Genomic DNA, 17,120 nt, shown 5'->3' with positions numbered 1-17,120 from the left:
CCATTGACCCCACAGAAATACAAACAACCAGCAGAGAATATTATGAACACCTCTATGCACATAATCTGGAAAATCCAGAAGAAATGCATAAATTCCTGGGCACATACACCCTCCCAAGACTGAACCAGGCAGGGGAAAGGGTCAGGAATAATAACTAACAGGTACTAGACTTCATACCTGGTGGTGAAATAACCTTTACAACAAACCCCCACAACGCTAGTTTACCTAGGTAGCAAACCTGCACATGTATCCCTGAACTTAAACATTAAAAAAAAAGAAAGAAGGAATAAGAAAATGGGCAGGAATTGCCAAGGTCGTTTTGGAAAAGAGGAAAAATGGGAGATGACTCTCCCTACCAGATATCAAAATATGGTATAAATTTACAATAATTAAAACAGTGTGAATATGGCTTAGGAATGTAATAGGCTACTAACAAAGCAGAGAAGAATTGCAAAATAGACTCATTTAAAAAATTGGAATTTATCATATGGTAAATGTGACATTTTATATCAGTGGAACATGATGAACTCTTCAGTAAAAAATGTTGGGACAAAAAGTAATAATTTAACACAGTTAGTTCTCTATCATAATCTAAGGTAAATTCCAGATGGATTTGAGAAATGAACATAAAATATCAAGTCTTAGACTAAAATACAAGAAAATAAAGGCTTGATAAGCACGATGCTGAAGGAAACCTAGAAACTATAAAGGAAAACCATGATGGAAAACAGTAACATATTCAACAACATAAAATACAAAAGTAAAAACAAAAACAAAAAAAAACCTCTAAACACCACCACCAACAAAATGTCACTAAAAGCTAGGTCACAAACTGGTGGCTCATACATGCAACACAGTTTGTTCTGCACAGAGCCTTAAATAATTTTTTGTATTTAAAACTGTTGGGTGGACATTTTTTTGCCTTATTCCTTATTGTCTTGAACCTGGTGAGCATCACAAAATTAAAATAGCTTCCTGACTCTCATAATTGTTTGAATTTGTGACATGTGCAACAAACGGAAACACAAGAAATGACTGGAAAAATATTTACAATATATGTAAAAGACAATGAACATTTATAATACACCAAGTGCTTCTACATATCAATAAGAAGGTGACAAAAAACTCATTCAATAAATAAGCAAAGCTATGAATAGGCAATTTATTGAAGAAATACTAATGACCAATGAGTATATGAAAAGATGCTATTTTCACTTGTAATCAAAAGAATTCAAAATGAAACAAAAATAAGATATATATATTTCCCATTAGGTTAGGAAAAATTAAAAAGATTGATAAAATGTAGAATTGGTTAGTGTGTGTGGGAAACTGATAATGTTATACATAATTGTGGGAATGTAAATCCATATGGCCATGTTGTTGGGTAATTTGGCTCTAGTCCGTCAAACTTTAAAATGCAAATATACTTTGATGTAGCAAATTCACTTATAAAAATGCCTGTACATCTTAACAAGAAGACTTGTACAAGGATGTTTATAGTTTTACAAGATTGTAAACAACCCAATGGTCCATCTGTAGTGAAAGGATTATATAAATTATCATATCTTTTTGCTATGAAATACTACTCAGAAGCAGGAACAAAATGAGATAGACCTGTCTCTACTGACATAGAGAGATCACTAAGGTAATTTTTAGATTAAAAAAGGCAAGTCACATAAAATGTATAGGGTATGATCCAATTTTTATAAAGATAAAACATCTCAAATTCTATGTGTTTGCAAATGCACAGGAAAAATTCTGGAAGGATATACATAAAACTGTCAGCATTGAGGTTACTTCTGGGGAGTAGTATAGAACGGAGTGTCAACTATACTTCTGTATAGTTGACATTTTATGGTGAGAATGTATTCACGTATTACTTGAGTAATTAAAAAACATTTAAAAAAAGAGTAAAAGTAAGGAAGTGGATTTAAAAGTTTCTCATGTCTGAGATGAGAAAATGGAGATGGGAGAGAAGGAAGTACAGGAAATGACAGTACAGTAAGGTGAGTACATTCTCAGTACTCTGACACTATGTATTTTTTAGAAAGCCAGTAATGCTTCAATTCAGAAGTTTGTGCAGGATCACTTAGAATTCAATCAGGAGGGCAGTTTTATGGTATGAGAGATTTTTTTTAAGAATTAGACCTCTTACAGTTGCAAGAGGAGCATATTGCAGGAGGAAAATAAAGGTCTACAAAGAGGAGTTCAAAGATCACCAGAAAGGTCACTAATCAGCTCCCATGAGGTTGAAAGAGTTGGAGCTTACAGGAAATTCTGGAAGCTAGGCATATCAGGCTGCTAACATTAGGTCATGAAGCAGGGATGATGTAGAAAACTATGCAAGATTTTTGGCTTTGTATAGTGATACTGCTTCTGCGAGGTTGCAGTGAAGCATCTAGTGGTGGGCCTGGGGTTGCTGCTGGTCAGCAGGACTAATAGGAAGGAAAGCTAAAGATGGAGCAGGAAAAAGTGAAGAGAAACTGGAACCTGTCTGTACTTCTGTTTCTGTCTCTCAATACTTATAACTAAAGATGACATTTTTTAGTGTAATGGCCACTGCTTTACAAATCTTGCACAACCTCACTTTTGGCCAACTACAAGCAAGTACCATCCAGGAAAGAGGACTGTGGGAAATGTAGTTCCTAGTGTACTAAAGTTTACAAGAGAACATACTAGGAAAGTCTTTATTCAGTAATCACTAAAAGCTAATAGGGGCACCGTATAAGCTGAAAAATATGACTGTGTATTCATACTGAGGCTGGATTGAAAAGAATATATATCCCCTGAACTTACAATACAAGTAGAATGAAAAAATAAAATAAAATGATAAAACATGCTGATTGTTGAAGAAGAAGAAGTCTTAATTTTGTAGCCTTCTTTGAAAGCTGGGCCAGATTATAAGCCCCTTTGGTCTGGCTTTGTGAAGGTCTGGGCTGCAAAGTTGTTCCAAAGCTCAAGGATTAGCAAGAAGTGATCCATAATGGTAATTCATTCATGTCATCCAGTCAGTGAATATTTACTGGAGTCCCTACTATGTGACTGGTGCTGGCTAGTGCTGGGGATATAGAATGAGCAACACTAGACATGGTCTCTGCCCTTTACAGTTTCCATTCCCATTCTGATTGTAGTGGTTGAATCACAAATGGGGGGGTACATTTATAAGCAAATGTAAATATTGTAATTTTGGTAAGTGCAATGAATGAGCATGTTACAATGGGATGGGGGGAGATTTGAGAAGTCAGAGAAGAGCTATTTGAGCTAAGATAGAAGGAAAAGTAGGAGTTTAGATTATAGGCTATGCTGGTGATCATAGTGGGAAGAAAAGTTCAAGGTGCAATTTTCCATGAAAAAACTGCATAGATCTCTACTGAACAGGAGCTGAGAATGAGAACTGGGAGTTTGTGATGGTTGGTAACTGCAGCTCAATGGCAGTTTGTACTGAATGGGTCAGTAGGCTATCCTGCAGAGGATACTCATTGTCTTGAACCAAGAATTAGCTGAGGGTGACAACCTCCTACCTACAGTTCCATGGGAACTCAGAATGTCTCCCTCTCCTGTGATAGTGGATTAAGATGTAGGTCAAAGCCCAGCTGTTTCTACCTTTTTGGCAAGCCAAGAAGTTCCGGAGTGGCAGATGTGATACTGCCTGGTAAAGCATATACAAAGTGTATGCTAGCAAAGTTTCTTTTCCAATATTAACTTGAGAAGTTCTAAGGGGGCAGATGGGGCAAGATCTCCAGCTACATCACCAATGTCACATAAAAATCTGCAGGTTCTTGACCCTAGTTGGGTGACAGGATGCCATTGAAACCATGGGTTCTAGGCATGATATCAAGCCCTCAGTCTCTGATGGGGAGTTTGGATGAAGGATGAGTTGGGATCCATGGAGCCAGCGTAAATGTAGAGTTGTGAAAACCAAAAATGTGAGCAGAGCTAAAACTTGTGCAGGAAAGCCACGTTTCCAAAGCTAGGAAGGGAGTCTTGAGAGTCACCAAAGGCCCAGAGTCAGGTATGGATGTATATGTACTGATTCAGAAGCCTGGGACCCATGAGGTGACAGTGAGTTTCAGAGAAATAGTGGCTGAGTATAGCAGCAGTGGTGGTGGTGGGCATGTCTGCAACACGTGTCTAGAAAGACAGGTGCTGACCACTAGGTGGTCTTTCCTCATTGGTGGTGAGGTCAGGTGTTTGTGGAGAATTTAGTTAGAAATGTCTTTGCTATTCAATGTGTATCTGCAAATTCTTAGTTGCCGACGTGTGAAGAGATAAGGAGCTAGCTAGATTGTAAATCAACTATTTTACTGTGCAAACTATTTAGTTCAGCTGATTTTGTTTTGATAGAAAGACCTTCTCAAGGAAGGAAGTGGGGTGGTGACTTACATCATTCTGGCCATGCTCCTTATCTCATAGTTGACCATCATTTTGAATAACTCCAGAGATACCCCTGGGCTGTAGTAAAACTTGCGAGCCATTGACATATTTGCAGTATTTGAACCTGTGGAGTAGATTTCTTAGAGAACAAACAAAGAGTGAGAAGAGGAGAAGCCAAGGAAAGGATGCCAAAGGATATCAACATTTGTTGATGGTTCATTCACTGTGCTAAGTACTTTACATGAATTACCTCATTCAATTCCTATAGTAGTCCTAAGAGGTAAGTATTATTATTCCCATTTTACACATGAGCAAACTGGGGTTTATGGTTACACAGCCATAGTGGCAGAGCTGGTAGTCTAACCCAAGCACTCTGAGTCCAGAACCTGTGCTCTTAATTGCTAAGATCTACAAAGGAGCTTGCTGTAAGCATGGACCCGAGGACCTCTTAATAGCAGTTCCTTCTGAGAGAGAGGGTGCTTGGGGGAAGAACCAGATGAGTGGACCAAAATGACTTACTGGATCAAGCAGGTCTGAAAACAAGGAAAAGGGATTTGAAATGTTTTTATGAGATGCAGTGTCTGGGCACACACCAAAGACAGTTGCTGATACCTAAAGTGGACCTTTTTTTTGGATGAGGTGGGTTTGTTGCATGAATTGTCTTGACTTGCTTTTCTGGATACAATGCCTGGTGCATAGTAGGGTGCCCTGGCTTCAAGAGCCAAGTGTGGAATGAATGGTTCCTGGATGTTGGAAATATTTGGCAATGTCAAATTGGCTTAGTTGGAATGCAGTGAGATTATTCGCTTGGAGCAGGGCCCTGAAGGGGAAGAACTGAGAACCTGAGCTGGGAGAGACCTGAACGTTCTCCAGCCTCAGGGTATATGGTCATCTTTGCTCTGTAAATGGCTCTTATCAAATAAAAACAAGGTAGGAAGGCCCTTCAGGAGCTTGGTTTTATGACAGACCAAACTGCAGTTTTCTACTATCTATCCCAGCAAGCAAGAAGCCACATACCTTCCTGGGAGCCTAGAACAACAAACAGCAAACCTAACTTTCTCTAAAGAAAAAAAAACTGCCTTGATATGCAGTTAGCAACTGTGGTTCAGACAAAGTGAATAAGACCTATTCCTACTTTATTTTCTTCAAAACACATATGACTACATGATGCCACATTTTAGATTAATTTATTGTCTCTTACCCCCCACTACCCCACCTTCAACTGCTCTACCCCACTAGACATTCTTTTTTTTTTTTTTTTTTTTGAGACAGAGTCTCGCTTTGCCACCCAGGCTGGAGTGCAGTGGCGCGATCTCGGCTCACTGCAAGCTCCGCCTCCCGGGTGCAAGTAATTCTCCTGCCTCAGCCTCCCCAGAAGCTGGGATTACAGACGCCCGCCACCATGCCCGGCTAATTTTTGTATTTTTAGTAGATACAGGGTTTCACCATGTTGAGGCCAGGCTGGTCTCAAACTCCTGACCTCAGGCAATCTTCCCACCTTGGCCTCCCAAAGTGCTGGGATTACAGGCGTGAGCCACCGCGCCCGGCCTTAGACATTCTTTATGGTGGCAGGAACTTTATCTTGTTCACTTCTATGGCACTATGCCTAGAACAGTGCCTGGCACATCATAGGTCTTCAATAAATATCTGTTGAATGTATGAAGACAAAGATAGATGGATCATGGAGGAGGGGAGAGAGAGGCCCATACCCATAGAGATACTTACGAGAAAATGAAGAATAGTTGTTAAAAACACAGACTCTTGAGTCAGACTTCTTGGCTCGAAATTCTATGCAACTTTGGGCAAGTTAGTTAACTTGTGCCTCAATTTCATCATCTGGAAATGGGATAATAATAGTATCTATTTCATCAGGTTGTTGAAAAGATTGAGTTAGCTAATAGATGTAAAGCAATTAGAATAGTGCCTGGCATATAGTAAAAGCTAAATAAATGTTGGCTATAATAATAACTATTATTATTTTGTTTTTACATTTTTTGTGAAATTGATTATTTCTTTTTTTAAATTTTTATTTCAGGTTTAGAGGTACATGTGCAGGTTTGTTATATAGTTAAAATGTATATTGTGGAAGTTTGGTGTACAGATTATTTTGTCACCCAGGTAATAAGCATAGTCCAATAGGTAGTTTTTTGATCCTCACCCTCCTCCCAGCCTCCATCCTTAAGTAGGCCCTGGTGGCTATTGTTCCCTTCTTTGTGTCCATATGTACTAAAAGTTTAGCTCCCACTTATAAGTGAGAACATGTGGTATTTGGTTTTCTGTTTCTGTATTAGTTTGCTTAGGATGATGGCCTCCAGGTCCATCCATGTTGCTGCAAAGGTCATGATCTCATCCTTTTTTATGGCTGTGTGGTATTCCATCGTGTATGTGTACCACATTTTCTTTATCCAGGCTACCATTCATGGGCATTTAGATGGGTTCCATATCTTTGCTATTGTGAACAGTGCAGTGATGAACATGTATGTGCATATATCTTTATGATAGAATGATTTCTATTCCTTTGGGTGTACACCCAACAATGGGATTGCTGGGTCGAATGGTAATTCTGTTTTAAGATCTTTGAGAAATCACCACACTGCTTTCCACAATGGCTGAACTAATTTAGATTTAGACCAACAGTGTATAAGCATTCCCTTTTCTCTGCAACCTTGCCAGCACCTGTTGTTTTTTGACTTTTTAATAATAGCCATTCTGACTGGTGTGAGATAGTATCTGTATTAGTTTGTTCTCACACTGCTCTAAAGAACTGCCGGAGACTGGGTAATTTATTAGAAAAGAGGTTTAATTGACTTGCAGTTCTGCATGGCTGGGGAGGCCTCAGGAAACTTACAATCATGGTGGAAGGGGAAGCAGGCACATCTTACATGGCAGCAGGTAAGAGAAGCATGTGAAAGAGGAACTGTCAAACACTTACAAAACCATCAGGTCTCATGAGAATTCATTCACTATCACAAAAACAGCATGGGGGAACCACTCCCATGATCCAATCACCACCCACCAGGTCCATCCCTTGACAAATGGGGATTATGGGGATTACAATTCAAGATGAGATTTGGGTATGGACACAGACCAAATCATATCCGTATTTCATTTTGGTTTTGATTTGCATGTCTTTAATGGTCAGTGACATTGAACATTTTTTCATATGCTTGTTGGCTACGTGTTGTCTTCTTTTGAAAAATATCTATTCATGTCCTTTGACCACTTTTTTTATGGGTTGTTTGCTTTTTTCTTGTAAATTTGTTGAAGTTCCTTGTAGATTCTGGATATTAGACCTTGGTCAAATGCATAGTTTGCAAATATTTTCTCCCTTTCTGTAGGTTGTCTGTTTACTCTGTTGATAGCTTATTTTGCTGTGCAGAAGCCCTTCAGTTTAACCAGGTTCCATTTGTCAATTTTGGTTTTGTTGCAATTGATTTTGGTGTCTTAATTGTGAAGTCTTTGCTAGGTCCTATGTTCAGAAGAGTATTTCCTAGGTTATCTTCCAGGATTTTTTTTTAAATTTTCTTACTTTTCTTCTTCCAGGGTTTTTAGAATTTTCAGTTTTACATCTAAGTCTTTAATCCATCTCGAATTGATTTTTGTATATGCTGTAAAGAAGGTGATATGGTTTGGCTGTGTCCCCCCCAAATCTCATCTTCTTTTGTAGCTCCCATAATCCCCACATGTTGTGGGACAGACCCAATGCGAGGTGATTGAATCATGAGGAAGGGTTTTTCCTGTGCTGTTTTCATGATAGTGAATGAGTCTCATGAGATTTGATGGTTTTATAAAGGGCAGTTCCCCTGCACATGCACTCTTGCCTGCCACCATGTAAGACATGCCTTTGCTCCTTCTTCATCTTTCACTATGATTGTGAGGCCTCCTCAGCCATGTGGGATTGTAAGTCCATTAAACCTCTTTTTCTTTATAAATTACCCAGTCTTGGGTATTTCTTCATAGCAGTATGAAAGTGGGCTAATACAGAAGTTGTCCAGTTTCAATCTGCATGTGGCTAGCCAGTTACCCCAGCACTATTTGTTGAATAGGGAGTCCTTTCCCTGTTGCCTATTTTGGTCAAATTTATCGAAGATCAGATGGTTGTCCCTAGGTGTGTGGTATTATTTCTGGGCTCTCTATTCTGTTTCTCTAGTCTATGTGTCTGTTTTTGTACCAGTACCATGCTGTTTTGGTTACTGTAGCCTTGCAGTGTAGTTTGAAGTTGGGTAGTGTGATACCTCCAGCTTTGTTCTTTTTGCTTAGGATTGCCTTGGCTTTCTGGGCTCTTTTTTTGGTCCCATATGAATTTTAAAATAGTTTTTCCTAATTCTGTGAAGAATGTCATTGGTAGCTTGATAGGAATAGCATCCATCGAATCTGTAAATTGCTTTGGGCAGTACGGCCATTTTAACAATATTGGTTTTTCCTATCCATGAGTGTGGAATGGTTTAATATTTGTTTGTGTTATCTCTGATTTCTTTCAGTAGTGTTTTGTAATTCTTGTTGTAGCGGTCTTTTAATTTCTTGGTTAGCTGTACTCCTAGCTGTTTTATTTTTTGTTGCTATTGTGAATGGGATTGCATTCTTGATTTGCCTCTCGTCTTGGATGTTATAGGTGTGTAAAAATGCTACTGATTTTTGTACATTGATTTTGTATCCTGAAACTTTGCTGTAGTTGTTTATCAGCTGAAGGAGCTTTTGGGCCAAGATTATGGGGTTTTCTAGATATAAAATCATGTCATCTGCAAACAGGAATAGTTTGACTGCCTCTCTTCCTATTTGGATGCCCTTCATTTCTTTCTCTTGCCTGATTGCTCTGGCCAGGGCTTCCAATACTCTGTTGAATCGGAGTGTTGAGAGAGGGCATCCTTGTCTTGTGCTGGTTTTCAAGGGGAATGCTTCCAGGTTTTGCTCATTCCATGTGATTGGTTGTGGGTTTTTCATGGATAGCTCTTATTATTTTGAGGTATGTTCCTTTAGTGATTAGTTTGTTGAGGGTTTTTAACATGAAGGGATGTTGAATTTTTCAAAGGCCTTTTCTGCATCTTTTGAGATGATTATGTGGTTTTTTGTCTTTAGTTCTGTTTGTGTGGTGAATCACATTTATTGATGTATGTACATTAAACCAATCTTGCATCCCAGGGATAAAATTTACTTGATTATGGTGGATTAGCTTTTTGATGTGCTGTTGAATTTGATTTGCTAGTATTTTGTTGAGGATTTTTGCATCTGTATTCATCAAGGATACTGGCATTAAGTTTTCTTTTTTTGTTGTGTCTCTTCCAGGTTTTTGTAACAGGATGATGCTGGCCTCATATAATGAGTTAGGGAGGAATCCCTCCTCCTCAATTTTTTGGAATAGTTTCGGTAAGAATGGTACCAGCTCTTCCTTAAACATATGGTAGAGTTAAGCTATGAATCCATGTGGTCCTGAGCTTTTTCTCACTGGTAGGCTTTTTATTACTGATTCAATTTCAGAACTCATTAGTTTGTTTAGCGATTCAATTGCTTCCTGGTTCAATCTTGGGAGGTTGTATGTTTCCAGGAATTTATCCATTTCCTCTAGGTTTTCTAGCTTGTGTGCACAGAGGTGCTCATAACAGTCTCTGAGGAATTTTTGTATTTCTGTAAAGTTGGTGACATCACCTTAGTCATTTCTGATTGTGTTTATTTGGATCTTCTCTCTTTTTAAAATTTGTATAGCTAAAGGTCTATCTATCTTATTAATGCTTTCAAAAAACCAGTTCCTGGAATCATTAATCTTTTATATCATTTTTTGTGTCTCAATTTCCTTCCGTTCAGCTCTGATTTTGGTTATTTCTTGTAATCTGCTAGCTTTAGGGTTGGTTTGCTCTTGTTTCTCTAGTTCTTCTACATGTGATGTTAGGTTGTTAATCTGGGACCTAACTTTTTGATTCGGGTGTTTAGTTCTATAAATGTCCCTCTTAATCAGGAAAAATAACTAATGGGTATTTGGCTTAATACTTGGGTGATGAAATAATCTGTAAAACAAATCCCCATGGCACAAGTTTACCTATATAACAAACCTGCATATATACACCTGAACTTAAAAAATAAAAGAAAAGAAAGAAAGAAAAATATAAATATACTTCCTTCTTACACTGCTTTGATTGTGTCGCAGAGATTCTGGTATGCTGTATCATTGTTCTCATTACTTTCAAATAATTTCTTGATTTCTGCCTTAATTTGGTTATTTATGCAGAAGTCATTCAGGAGTAGGTTGTTTACTTTCCATGCAATTGTATGGTTTTGAGTGATTTTCTTAGCCTGCCTTTCTATCTTCTTTCTTTTCTTTTCTTTCTTTTCTTTCTTTCTTTCTTTCTTTTTCTTTCTTTCTTTCTTTCTTTCTTTCTTTCTTTCTTTCTTTCTTTCTTCTTTCCTTCCTTCCTTCCTTCCTTCCTCCCTCCCTCCCTCCCACTCTCTCTTTCTTTCCCTCCCTCCCTCCCTCTCTCCTTCCCTCCTTCTCTCCTTCCCTCCTTCCTTCCCAGTAAGTTCCTTATCTCCATCTGAGACCACCTCAGCCTGGACTTCATTGTCCACATCCCTACCAGCACTTTGGTCAAAACCATTCAATAAGTTTCTAGGAAGTCCCAAACTTTCCCATATCTTCCTATCTTCTTCTGAGCCCTCCAAACTGTTTCAACCTCTGCCCATTACCCAGTTTCAAAGTCACTTCCACATGAGGTTATCTTTATAGCAGTACCCCACTCCCTAGGTACAAATTTAGGTGTAGAACTCTCCCACTATTATTGTGTGGTTATCTAAGTCTCTCATAAGTCTCTAAGAATTTGCTTTATCAATCTGGGTGCTCCTGTGTTGGATGCATATATCTAGGATTGCTAGGTCTTCTTATTGAATTGAAACCTTTACTATGATATAATCCTCCTTTGTCTTTTTTTGGTCTTTGTTGGTTTAAAGTCTGTTTTGTCTGAAATGAGAATAGCAACCTCTGCTTTTTATTGTTTCCCGTTTGCTTGGAAATTTTTCTTCATCTCTTTACTTTGAGTCTATGGGTGTCATTGCATGTGAGATGGGTCTTTTAAAGAGAGCATACCATTGGGCATTGCATCTTTATCTAACTTGCCACTCTGTGCCTTTTAATTGGGGCATTTAGCTCATTTACATTCAATGTTAGTATTGATATGTGCAGTCTGATCCTGTCATTATGTTGGTAGCTCATTATTATGCAGACTTGTTTGTGTGGCTGCTTTAGTGTCACTGTTCTATGTACTTAAGTGTGTTTTTGTAGTGGCCAGTAACAGTCTTTCCTTTCCATGTTTAACACTCCCTTAAGTGCTTCTTGTAAGGCATGTCTGGTGGTAATAATTTCCCTTAACATTTGCTTGTCTGAAAAGCATCTTATTCCTCCTTCACTTATGAAGCTTAGTTTGATTAGATATGAAATTCTTGATTGGAATTTATTTTCTTTAAGAATGCTGAAAATACACCCACAATCTCTTCTGGTTTGCAGGGTTTGTGCTGACAGGTTTGCTGTTAGCCTGATGGGGTTCCCTTTGTAGGTGACTTATCCCTTATCTCTTGCTGCCTTCAACTTATTTTCTTTAATTTTCATCTTGGAGAATCTGATTGCTATGTGTTTTGGGGATGGTCTTCTAGTATTTTGCAGGGGTTCTCTGCATTTCCTGAATTTGAATGTTGGCCTCTCTAGTGAGGCTAGGGAAATTTTCATGCATGATATCCTGAAATATGTTTTCCATGTTGCCTGTTTTCTCTCCCTCTCTTTCAGGGATGCCAATGAGTCATAGATTTGGTGTCTTTACATTATTCCATATTTATCAGAGGTTTTGTTCATTCTTCTTTATTGTTTTTATTTTATTTTTGCCTGACTGAGTTGTTTTGGAGAGCCAGTCTTCAAGTTCTGAGACTCTTTCCTCGGTTTGGTTAATTCTGCTGTTGATACTTGTGATTGTGTTATGAAATTATTCTAGTGTGTTTTTTAGCTCTGTCAGACAAGTTTGTTTTTTTTCTTATAATGGTCATTTGCTTTATCCTCTGCTGTATTGTTTCATTGTAATCCTTAGATTTCTTGGATTGGGTTTCCACTATCTCCTGTATGTCGATCATCTTTGTTCCTGTCCATATTCTGAATTCTATTTCTGACTTTTCAGTCATTTCAGCCTAGTTAAGAACCATTGCTGGGGAATTCGTATTGCCATTTGGAGGTAAGAAGGCACTCTGGCTTTTTGAGTTGCCAGACTTTTTTTGCTGTTTCTTTCTCATTTGCGTGGGCTGATGTTCCTTCAGTCTTTGAAGTTGCCATCTTTTGGATGGATTTTTTTTTTCTGTTTTCTTCTTTGATACCCTTGAGGGTTTGATTATGGCATAAGGTGGGTTCAGTTGACTAGCTACAATTCTAGTCCACTCCTCCATCTTGGAGGAGCCCCCTCTGATTGCTGTCTCTGTGCCTGTGTTTCTTTTTTGGGGTGTTCTGGTCCACGGGGCTCCCCACAGGGGCCACAATTGGCAGACAAGCCTTATTATTGCCAAGTAGGCCTTAATATGCTGTCTGTGTGCTTCCTGGGAAGAGACAGGGTTGTGCCTGCCTGCAGAGTTCAGGTGGAAGCAGGTCCACTAGGTTGGAAGATCTAGTGAGTTTGGCCTGTCTAGCTATGAGAGGTGGGGGTGGGTGGAGTGCCTGCCCTGCTGTCTGGGTGTTTCCACGGCTGTACCCCTTGGCAAATTCAGGCAGAAGTAGGGTCACTGGGCTGGAAGCCCAGCAGGCATAGCTCCCTTGGCTACTGGCAGTGGGAGTGGGTGGGGACGCCTGCTCTGCCACCTGGGAGTTTCCTAGGAAAACAGGAAGCTGCACCCTCCAGCTGAGTTCACACAGAAGCGAGACTGCTGGGCTGGAAGCTCTAGCAGGCATTGCCTGCCTGGCTAGCAGCAGCAGGGGTAAGGTCACCCACCCTGGTGTCTGGGTGCTTCCTGGGACAACAGGTAACTGTGAGCACTGGCCGAGTTCACATTGTAGGAGGACTACGGTGCCTGGGGGCAGGTGGGGCCATGTGCTCTGTGTTCTGGGTATTTCCCTGGACAACAGGAAGCTGTACACTTCTGCTGAATTCACACAGAAGCAGGACCACTGAGCTAGAAGCTCTAGCAGGCATTGCCCTCCTGGTTCCCAGTGGTGGGGGCAGGTGGGGTTGTACGTTCTGCTGTCCAGTTGTTTCCTGGGACAACTGGAAGCTGCCCACTCTGGCTGAGTTCACACAGAAGCCAGGCCACTGTGCGGGAAGCTCTAGCAAGTGTTGCCCGTCTGGCTGCCAATGGCGGAGTTGGGTGGAGTGGCCGGCCGAGTTCAAACAAAAGTGGGACCACTGGCCTGGAAGCTGGTACTGAGCCCTGTCTCGCAAGGGGGGTGGTGAAGTAATGTTACTGCTCCCAGGCATGGCAACGGTGGCCTCTACTGGTGCTATGGCACCAGCGCTTGTTTGCTCTGGGGCCGAAGGCTTGTAGAGATCCCTTTGGACTTGAGAATTGCCCTGGCAAAACATCCAGGTGGCTCTCTGCCTCAGTCTAGAAGCACGGTGCGGGGGTGGTTCAGGGGAACCAGTGGTATTATCCTGTTCCAAGTCTTGCACAGGTCCCTGTGAGGAATGTGAATCCCCCTGGGGGATCTCACTCACTGACCCTTATGTTGGAGAGGTTCTCCCAGCTCCACACTGAGTCTAGGCAACGTGGGGCCCAGCTTCGTTCCTGTCTGCTCTCTGTGTTCCCCTGCTGCCTTGATGAATCCCTACATGGTTTCTCAGATGATCAGGCTGTAGGGACAGTATTCACTAGCCTTTTGTTTTCTATCCGTGAGAGTGGCACACATGAGCTGCTTCTAGTCCACCATCTTGGCCCAGCTCCACCTAATATTCTTTTAAAAAGTTGAATGCAGGAAAATATGAAGAAGGAAGGAGAGAGGTTAACACTCTTCAAGCAGTTGTTATACTCCAGGTGCTTTTCTTCATGAGTTACTTCCGCTACTTCATCGAATCCTCACTTCAACCTTGGCAAGTAAGTAGCATTATTTTCCCACTGTACAGATGAAGACACTGAGATACTTGTCTCAAGTGATGTAGAGATGAAACTGAACCCTGGCACTGAGCCGAAGCTCTTTCCACTCAAAAACATTGACTCTAAGTTCTGGATCATAAAAAAGGGCATGTCTGTTTTTATCTACAATTTTACTCTCAGCCCATAGCAAATAGTGGGCACTCAAGAATTAATTGATGGATTTGAACAAATAGTGAATGTATAAATGCTTTTAAGAGCAACAGAAAGGGAAATTCCAACCAAAGCTTAGGGAAGACTCTAGGAAGGCGGTTGAGGCTGCCATTCTGAAGTAGGATGCAGTCTGGACCACAGTGGACAATCTGAACCTACAGGAACTGATTGGAGGATGGCTTTGGGCTGTTATGGTGCCAATCATAAGCCACCTTGGGTTCCCGTGGCTGGAAGTTACAATTATGTTTCTAAATTAAAAGGGAAACTATAAGTATATGAAATACATTCTCATTTAAAAAAATACCCAATGATGATAAAGTAAAAATTCTCTTTGAACTACCTTCCACCACTAATTTGATATGCATCCCCTCAGAAATTTGTATATGAATTTAACTATATATATGTCTATGTCTATATCTATATCTATATATATCTTGCTTGGTTTTGTGGTTTTTTTACATAAATAATATCCTCCTGTATGCATGGTTTTACAGCCTACTTTCTTTACGTGACAACATATGTTGTAGCTCTTTCTATGTTAGTATGAACCGATCTATCTCCTTTTAAATGATTGAACAGTATTCTATATTTTATTGTTTGGACAAGCCAATTGATGTAAATGGTCCCTTTTTATGCATTCTCCTTTCTTCTCACCTTCTGTCCCTTTGTCCTTCCATTTCTCTCATTCTTTCTTTTGACATTACAAACAGTGCTACAGCAAGAATACTTATAAATGCCTCTTTCTGCTCATGTGCAAGAATTTCTACGGATAGAGACTTGAAAGTAGAACTGCTCAGCTGGAGAATATGCTCATGTAAAATTTAGTAGATAACTGCCAAGTTATGTAATTAGAGTTTATAAAAGCAGAGGCAAGAAATTAGTGCTCTCTAAACTCATTGGTCTCTCTGTTTTTGAATTGTTTTGCCTATCTCAGTATTCTTTTTCCTTAGCTTCTCTGCGAGGTCACTTTTCAAAAATTTTAGTCTATCTCAGGAAAGCTAAGGAGAAAATTTCCTCTGGTTACACTAATTTCTATAAATTTAGGAGGACACCAAGAGTGTCCCTAGTGGCCACATGGAAGTAATGCAACCCTGGCTGCCTGGGCTCAGCTGGGGCAAGGGATTCAGAGAGGTAAGAGTGGGATTTATTCTGGGAGGAGTCAGGATGGCCGCAGTATTCGTCCTTTCCAGTTTAGAACGTGGCTATATACACTTTTCTTTCTTTTGGGATCTTGGAGACCCCTTCATCGTGGGTAATCCTTTATCCTCTCCCCACCCCAAATCAAGAAAAAGAGAAGCCATGTATTTTACAGAGAAATGAGACATTCTGAAGAGCTAGTGCCATCTACAGTCCTAAAAACTGCCCACAAGTTTTCTTGAGAATTTCTCCACAGGTCTCTATGCTCTTTCATTTGCTGCCATTTGCCTGCTTTTCCTAAAACCTTGTCAGTCAAAATAATAGTAATAATAAATGAATAATACATGATTTGTAATTCAGTGATATTTTCTTGTGTTTTTAACTACTCCTGCAGCAATTTTAATTTTTAATATTTTTTCTTTGCATATGTTTGACTCCATTAGCATATCACAATTTGTATATCCTTTGGAGTTTGCAAAGCACTTTCACATCCAACATAGTATTTACTACCTGTAGCAACCACTACTGTCCTTGATTTTATAGGAAGTGGTTCAGGGAAGTTAAGTTACTAGTTTAAAGTCACACAACCTATAACTGACAACAACTGAAGTCTACTTGGATCTATTTTCTTTGGCCATTATATTACAATATACCGTACTCTGTGTTTATGAATTAATTAGAATTTTTGTCTGTGAATATAAATATGATTTTAGTTATCTTTTCTTGAACCTCTGAAGATAGGGAAACTAAATTTGAATTTCAAGTTCCCAAGCCTTATAAACAAACTTCTCATAAATAAGATAAGCTAAAGATGAAGAGTATCTGATAGCTTTGTACTTGATTTTGAAGGGGATACTTTTTGGGTGTGACTGAGAAGACAGAGCTACTCTTCAGTAGGACATTGCACCCATTCCCTCCCCTCCTGTCAGTATACAAATTGTGCTGTTGGTCACCACTGCAGCTGCCATTTGTTGAGCCTGGCTCTGTGAGCAGTTGTTGCCTGGCCCTCTTTTTCAAGAGGAGGCTTTGCCCCACTTGGTGGGGCTGGTGCCTGTGTATTTTTCTTGCCACTCAGAATAATATCAAACTGAAGTTAAACTCTAGTGCAGCTCTGAAGTCCTTTCCAGCTTTATAATATATTTATGTAATATTTATTGAGTGTTTGCTAGGTGCTAGGTAGTGTAATAAGTCTTTTACACATATTAACTCATGTAATCTTCACATTAGCCCTATGAAGTAGGGATTATTATTATTAAATCCATTTTGCAGAGGAAGAAACTGAAGCTCAGAGATGTTAAGTAACTTGCTGACATTCATGGAGCTAGTGTGTAGTAGAATTAGGACATGATTCCAAGCCT

The sequence above is a fragment of the Nomascus leucogenys genome, chromosome X (genome assembly GCF_006542625.1).
Source record: "Nomascus leucogenys isolate Asia chromosome X, Asia_NLE_v1, whole genome shotgun sequence".
NCBI classification, from domain to species: Eukaryota; Metazoa; Chordata; class Mammalia; order Primates; family Hylobatidae; genus Nomascus; species Nomascus leucogenys.
This window is presented reverse-complemented; position numbering follows the sequence as displayed.